This window comes from Colobus angolensis, unplaced genomic scaffold, assembly GCF_000951035.1.
Source record: "Colobus angolensis palliatus isolate OR3802 unplaced genomic scaffold, Cang.pa_1.0 Scaffold49, whole genome shotgun sequence".
Lineage (NCBI taxonomy): Eukaryota > Metazoa > Chordata > Mammalia > Primates > Cercopithecidae > Colobus > Colobus angolensis.
The window spans coordinates 7,534,937-7,554,071 of record NW_012118376.1 but is presented as its reverse complement, the minus strand read 5'-3'; the positions used below and the strand labels follow the sequence as shown (position 1 = coordinate 7,554,071).

At 41.2% G+C, this 19,135-nt stretch overlaps 1 protein-coding gene across 1 annotated transcript in view; it reads right to left on the bottom strand.

The window, feature by feature from the left end:
• Window positions 1-11,630, bottom strand: part of ZNF366 (zinc finger protein 366) — a 64,894-nt gene extending 53,264 nt beyond the window's left edge. Inside the window, exon 1 of the mRNA XM_011959282.1 lies at window positions 11,149-11,630. The gene's annotated coding sequence lies outside the window, so the exon portion shown is untranslated. The remainder of the gene's footprint in view (window positions 1-11,148) is intronic.
• Window positions 11,631-19,135: the final 7,505 nt, after the last annotated feature.

Below are 19,135 nucleotides of genomic sequence, written 5' to 3'. Positions count from 1 at the left end.
GTAGAATTAAAGTACCTTGGCCTTTTAACTTAACTATACAGGTTGGAGATTGCTCCCTTATCAGAACTTATAAAGCTGCCTCTTTTTTTTTCAAGTTAAACAGTTTTATTGAAGTATAATTTACATGATATACAATTCATGTGTTTTAAAATATGCAGTATGATGTGTTTTAGAAAATTTATACAGTTGTGCAACCATCAAAAAATCCAATTTTGGAATAATTTCATCACTCCAGTAAGTTCCATTATGTCCATTAGCAGCCGATCTTGCTCCCACCCCTGGTCCCAGGAAAGCACTAATCTACTTTCTGTCTCTATAGTTTTGTGCTTTTCGAAATTTCTTATAAACAAAATCATTCAAAATTTACTGTGTGTCTGGTTCCTTTAATAATATTGTGTCTGGCTTCTTTCTCTTAGCATGATGATTTTGAGATTCATCCATTGTTGCATATGTCAATAGTTCCTTTTTATTGTTGAGTAGTATTCCACTGCATAGATAAACCAGCTTTTGCTTCTCCACTCACCAATTTATGAGCCTTTGGATTGTTTCCAGTTGGGGGCATTATGAATAATGCTGCAGTGAACATTGCACACAAGTCTTCATGGGAATGTGTGATTTCAGTTTTTGAGTGTAGTTATCCAGGAGTAAAATGATCGAGTTGTATGGTAAGCATATATTTAACTATTTAAGAAACTATCAAACTGTTTTCCAAAGAGGCAATACCCTTTTACATTCCTACCAACAACATATGGGAATTTCAGTTTCTCCACGTCCTTACCAACACTTCGTATTTTCCATCTTTTTGGTTTTAGGCATTTTACTGGGTGTGTAGTGATATGTCATCGTGGTTTTAGTTTGCATTTTCATAATCTAACAATACTGTGTATCTTCGATGTGCTGATTTGCCATTTCTATATCTTTTTTAAGTATTTATTCAAAATTTGTGTCCATTTTTAAATTGGGTTGTTTGCCTTATTATGAATTTTAAGACTTTTAAAATATGTATAAAACAAGCCCTTTATCAGATATTCTTAACACAAGTCCTTTATCAGATATACGTTTCACAAATATTTTCTCCTAGTTTGTTGCTTGTCTTTTTTTTTTTTTTTTTTATAATGGTATCTTTTTCTTGAAGAGCAAAAGTCTTTAATTTTGATAAAGTCCAATTTATCAATGTTTTCATGTATTTCATGTTTTGCGTCATAACTAAGAAATCTTTGCTTAAGCCAAAGTTACAAAAATTTTCTTCTGTGTATCCCTATAGAAATGTTATAGTTCTAACTCTTATATTCAGGCCTATGATCTACTCCAAGTTAATATATGTGTATAGTGTGAGATAAGGGCCAAAGTTCATTTTTTCTTTTGTTACAGACATGGCATCGTTTCAGTATCATTTGTTTAAAAGACTGTTTTCCCCTCATTGGCACCTTTGTCAAATCCAATGGAACATATACCGAGAGTCCATTTCTGGACTCAATTATGTTCCCTCGTTTGGTAGGTCTGCACAATATTCCATTGTACTAATTTAACTAGTCTGTTATTGATGGACAATTGTGCTATTTCTAATTATTTTCTGTCCAAATAATGCTGTGGCAGGTACATTGCATTGTAGGTCTGTCTTTTTGCATCTCATTTATATAGGATAAATTCAAGAGGAGTCAATGTTACATTTTGATAGACATTCACAAACTGCTCTCTGTAGATGTTCTGCTAATTCACAGTTACACCAGAAATATCTGAGAGCTCTCTCCAGAACCCCACAGAAAAATGTGTTAACAAATGTTTCATCTTTGCCGATAAAGTAAATAAAAATTGGTATCTCATAGTTTTAATTTGTATCTTCTTATTATGAACTAAAATATCTTTTATTTTGTGCATGTTTATAAGCCAACTATATTTCATTTTATGTGACGTATGTGTTTCATGTCGTTTGCTCATTTTTCTGTTTATACTAAGCTCTTTGTGATACACATTGCAAATGCTTCCTCTGGTTTTTTGTTTGTCTTTTGACTTTGTTTATTGAGTTTTGGCCCTGCAGAAGCTTTTTATTGTAATGCAATAAAATGCATGATAAATGTTAAGGCTTCTGTGTAAAACTAGAAAGGCCCTTCCTACTCTGCAATTCAAAAAAAAAAAAAAAAACTCTACAGTTTTTATGTTTTCTTTGTTTTATTTAAGACTTTTTAAAGCAAAATTTTAAGTTCACATATATTTTTATTTTTAACATTTTAAGTCTTTGATCTATCTGGAATTTATTTTAATTTAAAAAATCAAGTAGGAATATAAGTTTTTTTTTTCCAAATAGCTACCCCGTTGTCCCAATCTTGTTAATTACATAATTCAACTTTCTCCACTGATATACATGTTATTTTTATGATATACTAAATTCCCATATGCATTTTAGTTCCATTCATGTGTCAGTATGTACACTCAATCCTCTATTCTCTGACTCTAAGTAGCATTCTTTCCTGCGTTACTCACATTCTCAAAACAACACACAGTAAGTGAATGAAGTGCTTTATGAATTGCTTGTAGTAACACTTAAATCTTCTCTCATTTTCTCCCTGCCCCCACTAGTTAACAATATTCAAACTCTTTTTAACATCACTAAGAAAAATATAATTAGGACAGTAAATCTCTTTGGAAATTTAAGAGATTGAACATCAGATACTACATTCTTGAGTCACACAATTTGGGGCTAACCCACTGGCTCATAATCTTTTATAAGAGCCAATGATTTTGTGTAGGCAGTGTGTGTATGTATACACAAGTGTAAGGTGCATGTACATAGTGATAGCACTTCAGCAAACCATGACCCCTCCCAAAATATCCATATTGCTTGAAGAGCAAATACATTTGGCATTTTATGTCCTAATCCTTCTGAAATGGGATTTTCTCACCATTAAATGTCCTTCCCAACTGCATGTATTAAAGATGTGATGCTGAAATTTCTCTCCTAGGAGACTCAAGGGGGAAAAGAGCCAATGTCAGTCATTCTAAATAGTGAGATGTGTCTGAACATATGGAGGATGTGAAGACACATGGAATGGAATTACCTTCTGCAAAACGATGCAGTTTTGAGCAGAACTTTGTTACCCACAAAACTGGTGTCTCTATTCCTTCACAAACATCCCCATATAGATCTAGGGTCCAGGCTGCCACCAGAAGAACCCTCTGCCCCTGGAGACTTCTCCCCAGTAAGAGACAGGTGATTGTGCCATGAAATCACTGGGTGCCAGGAGGGCTGCAGACCATGTTGGAGGAGACGCCTGCTTGCCTGCCTGCTGCATCACTGAATGTTTCCTGAATGTCAAGAAAGACAATGCCAGGAATAGTCAGTCCCTCCTTGCCCAGATCTCTGAAAAGTCAGGTAGGAGGTGAGATTCTGGATATACCTGCTAGCAACCTTTCAGAACTGTTCGCATGTTCCTCATCCTAAGAATTCAAATTCTAGCACTTCAGGAACCGCGCCTTTATAGATTAAGCATAGAACTCTTCGGTACCCTAAAAATGTTCAATATATACCTTTTTTAGGATAATGCTAGAAGACCCTTCTTTGTACTTAAAAAAGAGAAAAAACAACTGAAAAATTTCCCTGGAAGTAGGGGTGAAAGGAGGAAATTCCACTGTGCTGTGGGAAAGAAAATGCCTGAACTAAAAAAACAGCAAGAAACAAGTGGTGGACACTATGGAGGTAGGTGTTCCACCAAACAGCGCTGAAAACCTGAAATTCCTCATCTCCCTGCACCTCCCTTCCATGGAAGGTGGCCAGAGGGCCTCAGTAACAGGAGAGATGCCATGGGCTCCATCCGGGCAGAGGCCCCATTTTGTCCAGGCTTCAGCGAACCAGAGGCGATTCCGGTCCTCTCCCTCGCTCTCTTCCGGTGCTGCTTCCTTCCCCCACCCCTCCAACAATAGTCCCCTCTTGATTTCTGTTCCAGGAGAGAACGGTGAGTCCCCAGTGCAAAGGAAACTCTAAGGATTCTTTCCACAGAGTTTTCTCACTGGGAAGAGGGAGGCGTGTGGACTGGCGTCTCCTCCTTGGCTGTGATGCTAGAGAAGGGGATCCTCCCTTTCTCCCTGAGGAAGACACAGGGCAGACGGCAAGATTTCTCGTCCCCATTCTCAAACACTCAAAGGAAGAAACCGGCAGAGCACCTTTTCTTCCTGGAAGAACTCTGCGGTTCCCTCATGCGTGCACTACTGTTCTAAATGTTTTTTTCAAGCTACTGAAAAAAGCTAAACTGTTTTTTAGGGTAATCTCCCTTAAATACTCATCACTACCCTCCCTGGGGGCTTTCTTACCCTGAGCCAGTAGCTTGAATAATAAGCAAAGCCTTGGTCCCCTCTTCAGCTTTGTTAGATCTGGGGAAGGGCCTAGAAATCTGCCCCAGGTAACTCTGATGATTGGTGCTCAGAAAGCACCTGAAAATAATACCATCAACCTTTCCTCTCTGAGAGTGCTAGGATCCCATGATATGGAGTTAACTTCATGGGGGAGATCACAGAAATCATGCCTACTGTTGCTCAGAGCTGAATAGATGGGAGACTGGTCCAGTAATATCACTATTTAACAGGGAGGTATGTTGTCTTGGACAAGGTCAAAGTTAACACATGGCTTTGTAACTCCTTGGAATAGGGACCTACATTCCCAGATCAATCTGTGTGCAACAGTTCAAAACCATAAGGCAGTGCTGCTCAAACTTGAATGTGCAACTGGTCACTTGGAGATCTTGTTAAAATGCTGATTCTGCTTCAGTAGATCTGCGATGGAACTGGGATTGATTCCGCATTTCTAACAAGCTTCTAGCTGGTGCCATGCTGTTGGTCCTTGGACCCCGTTTGAAGGCTACTACCTTAAAGGATACACATTTTTTTAAAGAAATTATTAGCTACAGATGACACTTTTCCTTACTAAGGAAACTGAAAACAAGCAACATTAATTTACTGACCTTGAGCGAATCACGTACTTTCTCTAGTTTATCTGTTAAACAAGGTGGTTGCCTTTCTTCACCTCTAAGATGAGGAGAATAAGGCACGTACTTGAGAATGGGGTAAGTGAAATGAAGTATCTAAAGTTCTGAGGAGGCCCCAAACCTAGTAATGACTCCTCCATAATTGCTGGCGCTGGTGGTGGTAGTTCCATTGTTGGTAAATCACTCTCCCATTTAGTATCAGTGGCCATCACAGAATGAGGTCAGAGTGGGGCCATAATCTATGAAAGGAATATAGGAGAATTGTCCAGAATTATCTTTGTGTGCCCTGGTACTTGACACTAAAGAGAGATTTTATCAATGTTAATAGAAAGAGCCTTTTCGGTTTCTACTCCAATTAACAGATACCTAGAACCCCAATGTTGTTAAATGTAAAAAGCATCATCTAAAATCTCAACTTTTGGTATTAGACATGTAGATTTGCCACTTTAAATTTGCCAAGTAAGTATAAAACTGCCTTGATCCAGTGGTTTTGGCTTTCTTCAATTGCCTTGAATTAAATAAAGGAAAGGGCATTATGCTCAGCAAGGATATCACATTTCTCTCCCTGAATTTATCCCATGGTGTTTTGTCAATTCAGCCCAAGTGGCATTCCTTTAGCTTGGATTCACAGCCTTTGCCTATAACAAACCAGAGAGCTGAACATTTCGTACAAGGCTGGATCCTGGCTCGCAGCTCTTTTAGTCAAGGAAAAACAAATGACCATGCTCTCTTTCGCCAAAAACAATTTGCAAACCCATCATCTGCCCAGAAAATAAATGGAAAATAAAATGCAACAATAGTCTTTTCTGTGTATCTATCTGATAAATGTTAATTTCCCATGAACGAATGGTTGGGGGTGCTTGCCAAGATGACATTTTAATACACATGTAGCAGCCCCATGCACACAACAGCAGAACAAGCCCATATACTTCCAGTCAATTCAGGTGAGGGATAAATACATCAAGCTGGCAGTTTGGCATTGTCTAGACTCCAAAAAAGTTTGACTAACTTTTTTTTTTTTTGCAACAAATTAACAGCTTCATTTGGCGTTGTATAAAGATAGCATCTTTCACTCTACAGCCCACTGATTCATGAACTCATCTATTTAACAAATATTTATTGTGCATCTATGACAGGCTCTGTGCTATTGTAGGCCCTGGGCAAACAGCAGTGGACAAAACAAAGTCCTTGTCCTCGTGGAGCTTACTTTCTTGTGAACCTTATATTACACATAATGCTGGATGAGGACGTGTTCTTATTCTTTTATGTAAATACCGTTGCTTTATGTAAATGTATTTGGTTTTTGAGTAGTCAAAAAGAACAGACATCATTAGGCTAGTTGTTTCTAAGGGTGCACATTAAAATTATTTGTTGCTTCTATGTTACTGTCAGAGGGAGATCTGTGTCCATTGCTGCTTTATTTCATTATCCATATAATCATACAAGAAAAAAATGAGTGATTTAGGTAAAAACCAAATCAGGAAAATTAGAACAACTTTTTCTATAAGGTTTGTATTTTCCTTATAACTGAAGCATACAATATGATGTGTGAATGCTGGTTTTTCAAACACCATTATCAATCTTTTTGCCTTTCTACATTACCATTAAATTAGGGACAAGGATCTAACTTGTAAAATAGGCTCATCTCAGCACACATTGTAAAAAACTAAGAAACAAAACCTTATGAGATAGAATCTACTAATATTTTTTAAAGGGAATAGAAAAAGCTTAGTATCTGTGTTTTTCTTGATTAACAAATACATGCTCACTCTAAGATGCAAATAATATAGAAATGGATAAATCAAAAAGTGCTATTCAACAGGGCGCAGTAGCTCATGTCTGTAATCCAGCATTTTGGGAGGCCGAGGCAGGTGGATCACTTGAGATCAGGAGTTCAAGATTAACCTGACCAACATGGTGAATCTCCGTTTCTACTAAAAATACAAAAAATTAGCCAGGCGCGGTGGCAGGCAGCTGTAATCCCAGCTACTCGGGAGGCTGAGACAGGAGAATCGCTTGAACCTGGGAGGCAGAGGTTGCAGTGAGCTGAGATTGTGCCACTATACTCCAGCCTGGGTGACAGAGCCTGACTCTGTCTCAAAAAAAAAGTGCTATTTATATTGATTTATAACGTTTACAGATCTAAGTAATTGATCTTGTGATTTACATATAGTTCTAGAACATTGATCATTATCATCAGATTGCTCAACCGGCTAGGACATTCCTTATTTCATAATACTAATAGCTTCTAAAATAACATTTGATATACTCAGAACTACCTTCTAGAGAGAACATCCAGTGCTGAATAGGAATTCCATTTGAAAGCATGGCTCTTCAAAGGAGCAGTTACAGTTAATGCCACCCTGAAGAAGACGGAGAAAGACATTGACCATCTATTTTAGAGAATCACAGCATGTCAGCAAGAGTCTCATAGATCATCCCATGAAGTGGGTAGGGCAGGAGGAAACTGTAAACAAGCCCCCAGGTGACTTCTAATACACACACATACACACACACACACACCTCGAAAATTACTTATTTATCCCATTTTGTCATTTCACAGATGAGAAAATTGAGGTCCAAGCAAGTAAAGAAACCTGTCAAGTCATGCATCTAGGAAATGCAGAGATTGGATGAGAACAGCAGCGTTCTGACTCCCAATCTGGTCTTTTTCTACTCCACCAAACCACATGAGAGGGCACCTTTTGCACGTTAGTGCAGAACAACTCAGCTTCGATTTGTCCCTAAGGTTAAGTGTCCAAATACGTATCTGTTGTATCACAAGCTCTCAGTCTAACAAAAGGACCTGAATGGCTTTGGTTATTGGTGGTAGATTTTTTTGTTGTTTTTGCTGTTGTGTGTTTTGCTTTTGGAAAGTGGAGAGAAATTTAACTAAGACCTAAGAAAAAGCATCATTATTACTTGACAAACTAACGGTCATACAGGTCTTAAAGTTTAGAGTGAAAGAAAAATAGCAGTTGGATCAATCAGGCACCACACACACACACGCACACACACGCACACACGCATACACACGCACACCCATGGTGATACAGTGTTCTATTTCTCTGTGTGAAGGTGAGTGGCTCACTATTAGAATGTTTGAGGAGAGAGAACCCCAAGTGTGCTCAGCCCTGGGCAGGAGGAGAATGTGTCACTTTAAGTCCTTTTCTCTTTAGCTGAGTCATGGTACAACCACGATGGTCTCCAAAAAAAGTGTCTCCAGCCCTCCACAACCAGGGAAAAGGTCACCAATAACACAGAGCTCAAGCAGTTGGGGAAGTGGGTGAAAGGGAGAATAAAATGTCTACAATATAACTGAAGTCTCTTTGCACGTTCATCTAAGTTGAAAACTTTTATCCCAAGACAAACTTGCCCCTGCATTGAGCTGTGTTGAATATAGCTGCATTCAATGAAGCTAAATCTGCCATTTCTGCCACTAGTGAAGATGAATATCAATGTACTAAACTCTACACTCTTTTATTTTATAAGAATTTAGAGTTCAGAATGTCTTCACTCAATGTGTGCCCAACTCTAATGCTGTGAGGAATAATATCTGCTCTGTTAGATCCTTGATAGAGTATCAAGCAAGAATAATGACACAGATTATAGGAGACTCATTCTATTCTCTGTATTAACAAAACACAGTACTCTTAAGTGTTAATATATGACTCTTAAAAAGTATATAACTGACACTGATTGACTCCTACTACTTGCCAAACATTATGTTAAGTGTTTTATGTCAATAGTTGTATTTAATCCTCACAACTCCATTATGTTGATGCAATTTTACATTTGGGGGCACTGAGACTTAGAACAGTTAAATACCTGCCCTGAGGGCCATAATCAGTAGGCAACGAAGCTGAAATTCAAACCAAAATTAGTATAACAACAGAGCCTGTGCTCTACTCACTCTAATTTGACTCACATCCCAGTACACAGATCAGGACACACATTCTAACGTAATTTAGAATGTGTATAAGAAATTGTAATTTAGTTATGTGTACATTTTTGGCAGAAATTAATGAATAAAATATTGTGTGTCTCAAATTCTGGATCACTTCAAAATGGAATTCCCCCAATGATATCACAAAAGAGCCCTCTGATGACCCCCAGAGAATCACACACTGGAAGTTTCCACAAATGCCAACTCACTCCTTGGAGTTGAGTGAGTAAAGATAGATTGAGTGGTAGTGACTTAGACTAAACTAGTCGATGGCTTTTATTTTTCGGGTAGCCAAAATTCTTTTCCCCTGGTATTCAAGAAATATTTTCACAGCAATGACTTAGCAACTTAAATGGAAATATTGAATACACTTTCTTCTTTAAAAGAAAACTGCATATCCTCAGCTTCTTAATCTCAAGCCACAGTGAATACTCATGCTAGCATTGGGGCTGTTTTCTGAGCCACTGGCCTACCCACCTTGTGCTTTCCTTGTCTTTAATTTAATTGCCTTCCTTGTCTTTAACAAATGACTCTGCTGTCATTTGTTTCCTATTGTGTTGCATCTGATGCTTTTACTCAATAAAACTAGAATGTGTTCTGTGATGTTGTTTTTGTTGAGCACAAAATTCAATACATTATCAAGAGAAATGAAACTGAAAGGAGCAAGTCAAGATCGCGGACCTGCATTTTCTTCTGGGGCCACAGTTGCTGATAAATGATGCAATAATGCCCTCGACAATCTATTCCAGCTACCTTTTGATCTGAAGATCTATGAAAATGGAGTAGTTAGGGAGGTGGTAGAGTAGCTGTAAAAAATTTTCAATTGTTATTAGAATAATTTTGCATCCGCAAACTGGCAAACACTATTCACGTCTCTTTACATTGCTCATTTTAAGGTGCTCCTAAAGAAAGTCTCTTTAAAAAAGGAGAAGAAAAAAGAGGTCTGACTAATGGAACAAAAGCTACATCACAATCTAGTTCTATCATGTTTTCTCATCCTTAGTAAGATGATGGTTCAATTTTGAATAAAGATTAATTACTTGAATGTGGTTAAAGCATAGTCTAGACAAATTAATTTTAAAAATGAGAGTCCAGCTATTTTTATCTTATTCTTCACATCCCAGATGATTTTAATCAGTAAATTTCACAGCAGTGAATATTTTTTAAAAGTATACATGGCCATTGGCTTTTATCCATTCGACATCTCTCTGAATTAAAGTATCAATATTGGGAAACATAATGAGTCTCTCAGAGTGACCTTGCTAAGCTATTTTTGACAACATGATTTCGGCTCCCTCATGGCTTGTGATGATGGGTTCCTGGTAACATTATCCTTTATGACAAATTTAATCGAAGCAAGTTAGACTTTTAAAAACTAGTTGTGTATATAAGCTTGACTAGCTTGCTATGCCGTATTTGGTGCTTGGAAAACCAGGCGCTGGGTGAATGTTTTTCAATTGCGTCTATAACTTAGTTTTTCCCACCTACTGACATAAACAATCCATCTTAATCCTCCCATTCTAGCTGCATATCGTTTTCCAAAACTAAAGCTGTATGCCCCAAAACCTTTGCCTTCTATCGTGTGGCAGATGACATCTTCCACTGACAGAGAATAATAAATTTACACCCAACCCGCGTGGAGAACCTGAACACATAAGCTCCCCACATGCAGAAGTATTTCCAAGTGACATTCCCTTCTCTCTTTCCCTCCTACTTCAGTGATGCAGAATAACCATCATACAACAATTAACAGTCCTCCTTTAGGGGGATGCTGAATGGAAAGAAAAGAACAGGAGAAGGGCACCTCAATCCAGGCAACGTGTTAACAAAAACCCCAGAGCAAACCCACAGTCCTTGACAGACACCCTGATAAGGTTCCCAGGACACAGTACTGAGGAAAAGCAAATTCTCCAGCGGGACACATCTCATATGCCAGTGGCTCCTGGTTCACCCAGCCACATGATCTGTGCCAAAATTCAGATTTAACGCAGTGTCCTCCTTAGTCCCAATGTAATTCTATTTCTAGTTTTGCCAGCCTTAGCTCTGCAAAGCATCAGTATTCTCTTCCCAAAAAAAAAGTATTAGCTTAAATTCTGGGCCATCTATCACTCATATCCTTTGGTTAAGGACTATACCCAGTAAGGTATTTTCTGTTGAAGATGCCCACAGCAGTATCCACCCAGGAACCTTGAAATGGAAGCAGAAATGATTGCATGGGTAACTTACCAGCTCCTGAGGTCTGAATGGCTGCAGCAGCCCCACTCCTTTACCTGATCCCTGCTCTCTCTGTCTCTCTCCCTCTCTCTCTCCCTCTTTCTCTTGTGTACAGATTGCAGGGAACTTAAAGAACTCGCAGGGACAGTGTTTCGAATGACTTAAGAAAGAGAACAGGAACAATACTTCGTTCTCTTTTTCTCAGATGAGTACCTTCGGGAAGAAGGAAGGAAGGGAGGGGAGAGGGAGGAAGTCAACAACCCTTTGCTTTCCTGAAAAAAAATAAGGAAACAGAAGATAGACATCTCATTTTCTCTTAAACAAAATGTTGGAAGGGGCAAAAGAAAAAAAAAAAATCTTTGAAAAAAGGAATTCCTCAAATATGCCGTCTGCCCTGGGAGTTTTAAAGAGATGAAACGCCTTAGCGGCCTGTCTTGTCCAAACAAACGGTGTTCCAGACAGGCAGGCTCTCCTGAGCCTGCAGCCGCTGGTATCTGGTTTGCAGAACTGACACAGCCGAAAGGGAACAAATCATATCATGTCGACTTAGAGCAAGGGAGAGCTTGGCCTGTTGTGCTAACCGAGGTAAACCTGCAGCCTGTAAGACAGTGTCGGGGCTGGTCAGCCAGGACTCCTGGCTTTTCCTAGGCCCTTTGAAACACCAGCATTGCTGCAATTCCTCACTGACTCTAGATCCTCAGAGTTTTTCCAGGATCAAATAGCAGATTTATGCCCACCAAACTTTATGCAGTGGACTCAATCCAGCTTCCATCACTGATGGACGAAAAAGGAAAAGAAGTAACTAACCGCAACTGCCGCCGGACATGGTTATCTCAGATCTGTTGTTTATATTATTCTATCCTCTACATTCCTAAGGCTTCTTGGATTTAATCACCTCTGGAAAACTGGAAGGAGCTTTCTAATTTGTTTTCAAAATACTGCGAGGCAGCATAGGGCTTAGATAAATCAGCCACGGTGTTTGAAAAAAGATGGGGAAGGCAGGAGCAGAGAAAATGGAGGGCGTACCCTTTATCAACCTAGAAGACTTGGGGCTTCAGCAGGCAGGCATGAGCTCTGCTTAGGTTTAGTTGCATATAGGAATAAGCTCGATTTTAACTTCTCTGATTTGTGTTATGTCTCTTGTGTCCCTCATTCATCTGGTTACGACCATTTTCACTGTGAACAGGAACCAGCCACTGTGTAGACCTTTGTGGCAGCAAAAGAAAAACCAGCCTTACACTACTTCCTCATTTCACTCAATTGTGGAAAAAACAGGGTGAACAGATACACCTGATTGCAGAGAGTCATGAAAGTAAGTTAAGGGGAAGAATGATTCTGATTCAGTGACCCTGTAAGATTTTGATTGAGTCCTTATTGGCCTATAGGATTATGTTTTTATTCTGACACATTTTTTCTATCATCTATCTATCTATTTATCTATCTATCTATCTATCATCTATCTATCTATCCATCCATCATCTATCTAATCTAGCTACATATCTATCTATCTCTCTATCTAGTTACCTGAATATGTGTGTGTGTATTAGAGAGAGACATGAAGATTTTGTTACTTAGTAGGTGTGCACAAGCCAGGGCAGAGTCCCATTCTTTGCATCCACCACAGCACCAACGCTGGCACACCCCACAGCACTGGAGTTCTGGCCTGGGTGACCCAGGCGCACCAACAGTGGGGAACACGGATGACCAGAGACAGTCTCTATGGTTTGCCCATAGCCACACGCCAACATGTTCCTGTCTCCTGATCCTGGCTCTCGGGCTCTTTGCCCTCTGCTGGCCTTCCTCTGCATCCTGCCTTTGTAGAAATGGGAAGGGAAATGAAAATGAAAATCCGAGAAAGCCAGAGAAGGGCATGAGAGAATGGAGCAGGAAGGCCTAGGAATGGAGTCTTTTAAAGGGGGAGCAACACTGGGGCAAACCTTTGAGTAACCGGAGGTGAAACAAGCAGGGAGCTGAAATTCACAATAAAAAAAGCAGACATCCATGGGAGTAAGGTGGGGTGAGGAGAAGCAATAAGGAGGGGGCGAGGTGTTGGGGGCATCAGCAGCAGAGGAAAGGAAGGATCCAAGGAACAAGAAGCTCAGGGTACCAACTCCTCGCAGGCAGGAAACCACCTCTGATCATTTGAAGAATCCATCGCAGCTACACACAGGCCTTCCCATATTTTTATTCCTCTTTGCAGCCCCAAGGGCAAGGCCAGGGCTGAGCCCCAGGAGTCCAGGCAGAATCCAAAGGATTTCCCTTTTAAGTCTGCAGAATGTGGGGACTGTCACGTTGAGGCTGTGTTGTTGTCTCCAGGCCAGCTGACCCGCCCAGGCAGCCTGGATGGGGACATGTGCCATTTCAGGCTGCATGGCTTTGACTGAATGGGGTAGCATCCAGGCAGGATCAGACATCATCCCCGCAGCTAGCCAGGGGACTCTCAACGCTGCCTTGTGCCAAGCTGCTCCATGCTCACACTGCGTTGCAATCCTGCCTGTGAGAGTCACAGAAAAGGCTTTTCCCTCTTTCCCAATGCTGCCAATCACCTGAGCAGTCACCCTCTAAAACTTGTGAAACCACCCACTGGGTGTCAGGAGCAGAAATTCCCAACCCTCCCATTAGGTTTGGCAGGAGAGATTTCTGATCAGCCCACTGGAGCTCTAGTTCTGTCCTGGCCTATCTGGATCCTGACTGAAAGTGAAGGATCCAGCTGAGACACATGAGCAGGAATGGCATATGGCCTTGGCTCTCACCCCTCAGGGAAGCCCCATGTTGCAAAGCGTATTTTAGAGATCACTTGAATAGAGAGAGGGGCTGCTCACCCCTGGGACTAGATAGGAGGACAGGAGAGAAACCAAGGTGAGGACAATGCTGTGACCCCAACCCTCAGAACCAGCACCACAGAAATAGGAGCTCTACTCAAAATGGCATCCTGCCTCTGAAGCGTCCTAATTTGTATGGCACCAGTTTCCAATGACACAGACTCTGGGGTCATCTGTTGACTCCCAGACTAACTTGACTTCAGGTCATGGAGGTAGCAGGTTAGGAGAGAATGGAGAAAAGTTTGGAATAGAACATATTATTCAGAAAAGTGCACAAAACATAAGTGTACCAGTCAGGGAACTTCACAAAAGGAACATATCTGAGTAGCCAGAACTCAGATTAAGAAAGAGGGCAGAGGCCCCCAAGCCCCTCCTGTCACTACCTTCTGTCTGGTGCCCTGACTTCCAGCACCTGACATGGATGCACATTACCTGGTTTTGAATCTACAGGAAAATGGTATTGGCTTGCACTTCATTTGGTTTCTTTGCCTCGATAGTATATTCGTGGGATTCGTCCCTGTTGTTGAGTATAGTTGTGGCTCATTCACTCTCATTGCTGGATAGGGTTTCATTCTGTGAATATACAACCATTTATATGTCTGTTCTACTTAAGACAGACATTGGATTGTTTCTAGTTTGGAGCCATTACAAATGAGCTGCCAGGAATATCCCTGTCCCTGCCAGATGTCTTTTTAGAAGACTGATGCAGGACTCATCTCTCTCCAGGAAGACTGGCCACCCCAGTGACTCACAGTCTTTCTGTTTGGTATCCTTTGGCACCCACTTCCTCTCAAAGGGGATGCGTAGCATAGATTTAAAAAAGGAAATCAAATGACTTTGATTTGAGGACATGGCTATGCCTTTGGAGACACTGGCAGAGTTCCTGAGGCGCTTGGGCACTGGTTAGGAGCCACTGTTCTCACTTCCTGCAGCAACCTGGAGATGCTAGTTCCTGCTGCTCTGAGTCACGCTCCAGCGGCTCCCCATCTCCACTACAGATTTGATGGAAAATACGTCTCTCCTTCCCGCTCTGGGCTTCTCACGAACATGCTAAGTTTTGTTATATCAAAGTGCAGGAGGGATGGCGCAGTCTCCGGACTGAAACTGCTTTGAAACTTCCTTTGTTTCTTTGATTTATTGTCTTCAACTTGCCAAACCCCAAAAGCCTCCAAGTCCCAACTCTCAAAAATGTGAGAATGTTCATTTCTTTCTTCCTTTTAAGTTTTTTTTAGCATGAAAAGATTCTATGAAGGATTCATTTAGACAGGTTATTGAAGCAAGTCTATTTTATGCATTCAGTTTTTTCATATGACAAGTGGGGATAAGAACACATCTATTTTTTACAGTATTTGGAGTAAATAAGAATAGGTTAACATCTTTCACATACTTACCATGTGTCAGACACTTCTAAACACTTCACACTTCAAACCAACTTAGTCATCACAACAGTCCTATGAAGTAGGTGCTATTATCATCCACCATCCCCCTGCCCTTTTTATAGATGAAGAAACTGAGCAATGGAGACATCATACTACCTCCTTGATACCACACAAATAGTAAGATTTCAAACCCAGGGAATTCTGGCTCAGAGCCCTAATTTTTAACCACAAAGCTAACCTACCTTGCTCTCTAACACTGCATGGTGCATGGTAAAAACTAATGACTGCTCCCTAAAATTGGAGAACCACATGTTTTATAATATAAAAGACACAAAGGTTCATTGGGCAGCTCTTTAATAAGCATGTCTTAAGGACCAAGAAGCCCCATGCTAGGCGTGGTTAACGTGCTTCTGGATTTTATTGCCTCGTGGAGGAGAGATACATTTAAAAAAATCAAACCAACCATACCTGAATACCTAAACAGTTACCATGGTGGTTAGTGCTCTGAAGGTTAAGTCTGGGAGTTACAAGAGCATATAGCAGGGGACCAAATGTGGACAAGAAGGTCAGGAGGCTCTTCCTGAAAATGGCATGTCAGCTGAGACCTCAAGAATGAGCATGAGTCAGGGAAGATGGTGAGGGGCAGCTCATGCAAGGGCCAGTCGGACAGGTCTGGGTTCAGATTGTGACCTTGATCCTGAGAAGGGTGGGAAATCATTAAAGATTTTACTAAGGGGATAGAATGATCAGGTTTGCATTTCAGAAAGACTATTTTGGTCACTGTGCAAAGAATGAAGAGGGGCAAGAGTGGAAGCAGATGAGCCACTGTAAAGTCTAGGCTAAGTTCGATCCTGCCAGTAAGGCCTATCAAGAGACATAGGTGGACATGTTGCAACTGCCCAGTGGGTTCACCTTGCCTGCTGCCTAGACAGAGCCCATTTATCAAGACAGAGGAATTGCAGTGGAGAAAGAGTAATTCACTCAGGGCCGGCTGTGAGGGAGCCCGGAGTTTTATTATTACTCCAATCAGTCTCCCCTAGCATTCAGGGATCAGTGTTTTAAAATATAATTTGGTGGGTAGGGGCTTGGGAAGTGGGGAGTGCTGATTGGTCAGGTTGGAGATGGAATCACAGCGGGTGGAAGTCAGGTCTTCTTGCTGTCTTCTGTTCCTGGGTGGGATGGCAGAAATGGTTGAGCCACATTACCCGTCTGGATGGTGTCAGCTGATCCATCCAGTGCAGAGTTTGCAAAATACCTCACACACTGATCTTAGACTTGACAATAGTGATTTTGTCCCCAGGAGCAATCTGGGGAGGTTCAGACTCTTGGAGCCAGAGGCTACATGACCTCTAAACTGTAATTTCTAATCTTGTAGCTAATTTGTTAGTCCTGTAAAGGCAGACTGGTCCCCAGGCAAGAACGGGGTCTATTCCGGAAAGGGCTATTATCAATTTTGTTTCAGTCAAACCATGAGCTGAATTCCTTCCCAAAGTTGGTTCAGCCTATGCCCAGGAATGAACAAGGATAGCTTAAAGGTTAGAAGCAAGATAGAGTCAATTAGGTCTGATCTCTTTCACTGTCGTAATTTCCTCAGTGATAATTTTTGCAAAGGCGGGCGCTCAGATGTTGTATGAACAGAGTCTGTTGGAGAATGAATATAGGCAATGCCTGGCCTAAGAATAACTGGCTTATGAAAGCTTCCTACTTTCAAACAGCAATATCTACCATTCCCCTGCCATCCCCAATTTCCAGAGCTTCCAAAGCTGACTGCCTGCCCGCCTTTATTCCACCCCAGCCTCCTGTCTGCTTGCCTTGCTGTCATTGTCCCATGTCTGAATTTCTCAACACTCACCCAAGAGAGAGCTCCTTTTCCTTAAACACGCACCTAGTGCTGTCACCAAAAAGCTAGTGGCATCCTCCAAGCTAGCCCAGGAGTGGTAAGTGGGAGGGATGGAGTAGAATTCAGTGTTTGAACTACTAGCATTGGAGAAAATGTACCCTAGGCATTCTGTGTAGAACCCAGGCTGAAATTTCTAAGAAAACTGTTAGACTTGGTAGATTGCTGGTGTTATAACAGAGTTCCAGCACATTATGGTTTTAAGAACTGGTCTGAGGATATAGGAAAAAACACTCCATTTTTCCTGCTATACTTTCACAACACAGAACACTTCTGACACCAGATGTATGGGAGTTTTCCCCCCACACCTAGGAATCAACCAATTCTGCAGCAGACACCAGTAGGGCGTTTTAATTGAATTCAGTGTCCACACTGTCAACCTAGAGACAGTATCAGATCCCACAGGATGAGGATTCAGTCCCATGATACTTTCCTCCACTTCAAGTGCCAATCAAAAGCCACAGGTTGTTTCACCTGTACTTCTGACTAATCAGCTACAAATCAGGGTGCCCATGACTCCCTCCTCACGTTCAATGAATTTGCTAGAGTAGCTCACAGAGCTCAGGTAAAGACTTACTTACATTTACTGGTTTATTACTGAGGATATTACAAAGGATACCAATGAACACTAGATGAAGAGTTGGATAGGGCAAAATATGGAGGAAGAGGGGAAGAACTTCCATGTCCTCTCTGGGCATGCCATCCAGAAGCTCTCAAACCCAGTCCTTTTGGGTTGTTATGAAAGCTTCATTATGCAGGCATGATTGGCTATATCATTGGCCATTGATGATCAATTTAACTTTCAGCCCCTCTCCCCTTCCTGGAGGTTGGGGGGCTGAGGCTGAGAGTCCCAACTCTGTAATTACAACTTGGTCTTTCCTGTGACCAGCCCCTATCCTGAAGCTACCTTGGGCTGCCAGCCACTTGTCAACTCATTAGCATACCGAAAGACACATCATTTTGAAGATTCCAAGGATTTTAGGAGTTGTATGCCAGGAAATGGGGACTAAGGCCAAATACATATTTCACCATATTACAACTGGCTTGTGGACTTAACCACCAAGGAACATGCAGTCTGAACTCCAAATATCTGGTATGAGCAAACAGGCATTTTTAGTTGGGGAGTGGTTGTAGTCATATTAAAAGTAAAACAAGTCCTCTTTGTTTACTCTTTTTTTTTTTTTTTTGAGACAGAGTCTCGCTCTGTTGCCCAGGTTAGAATGCAGTGGCACAATCTTAGCTTACTGCAACCTCTGCCTGTCAGGTTCAAGTGATCCTCCTGCCTCAGCTGCCACTAGTAGCTGGGATTACAGGCATGCGCCACCATGCCCAGCTAATTTTTGTATTTTTGGTAGAGACGGGGTTTCATCATGTTGGCCAGGCTGGTCTCAAACTCCTGACCTCAGATAATCTGCCTGCCTCAGCCTCCCAAAGTGCGAGGATTACAGGCATGACCTTGTTTACTCTCTCTTGGATTGCTTGCTTTGGGGGGAAATTAGCAGCCATGTCTTGAGGATACTCAGGTAACCTAAGGAGAGGGCCACATGGAGAGAAATGGAGGTCTCCTACTAACAGCCTTTTGAGTGCACTGTGGGTTTATTATTAGGCCAATCATTCTGCAGTCTTCATTTCCGTAATTCAGTGAAGCTCACCTTTTCACAGTCTCCTCTAGAGAGGTTGTAAAGGACTTTTTTTCTGCTTGTAGGCTCTCTTTAAGCATTCTAAATGCTTATTTATGTGTTTGTGACACACCAGGGACAGGAAATAACTTTCTTTATTTTTATACATTAAATTAAATATGGTTAGAGTTCCCCTCCTTGACAAAGTTGGCTAACAGTTCTGTATCATTATTTTTCATGGATCCCACACCCTTCCTTAGGTTGTCCCAGACCTAGGGCTCA